The sequence below is a fragment of the Myotis brandtii genome, unplaced genomic scaffold (assembly GCF_000412655.1).
Source record: "Myotis brandtii unplaced genomic scaffold, ASM41265v1 scaffold575, whole genome shotgun sequence".
NCBI classification, from domain to species: Eukaryota; Metazoa; Chordata; class Mammalia; order Chiroptera; family Vespertilionidae; genus Myotis; species Myotis brandtii.
The window spans coordinates 277,345-277,950 of NW_005370153.1; positions in this window are offsets into that span (position 1 = coordinate 277,345).

Genomic DNA, 606 nt, shown 5'->3' on the forward strand with positions numbered 1-606 from the left:
GGCATATGTCTGAGATTTTGTTGCCTTTGGATTCTTCTAGAATTTTTATGGTTTCCCGTCGTACATTTAAGTCCTTTATCCATTTTGAGTTTATTTTTGTGTATGGTGTAAGTTGGTGGTCTAGTTTCATTTTCTTGCATGTATCTGTCCAATTTTCCCAATACCATTTATTAAGGAGACTGTCTTGACTCTTCTGTATGTTCTTTCCTCCTTTGTCAAATATTAATTGAGCATATTGGTTCAGGTCAATTTCTGGATTCTCTATTCTATTCCATAGATCTACATGTCTGTTTTTGTGCCAGTACCAGGCAGTTTTGAGAACAGTGGCTTTGTAATACAGCTTTATATCAGGTATTGAGATCCAAACTACTTTGTTCTTCTTTCTTAGGATCGTTGCAGCTATTTGGGGTCTTTTTTATTCCAGATGAATTTTTGAAAGTTCATTCTAGGTCTGTGAAATATGCTGTTGGTATTTTAATGGGAAGTGCATTGAATTTATAGATTGTTTTGGTTAGTATGGACATTTTAATGATGTTGCTTCTACCAATCCATGAACATGGGATGTTCTTCCATCTGTTTGTGTCTTCCTCTATCTCTTTTTTCAAC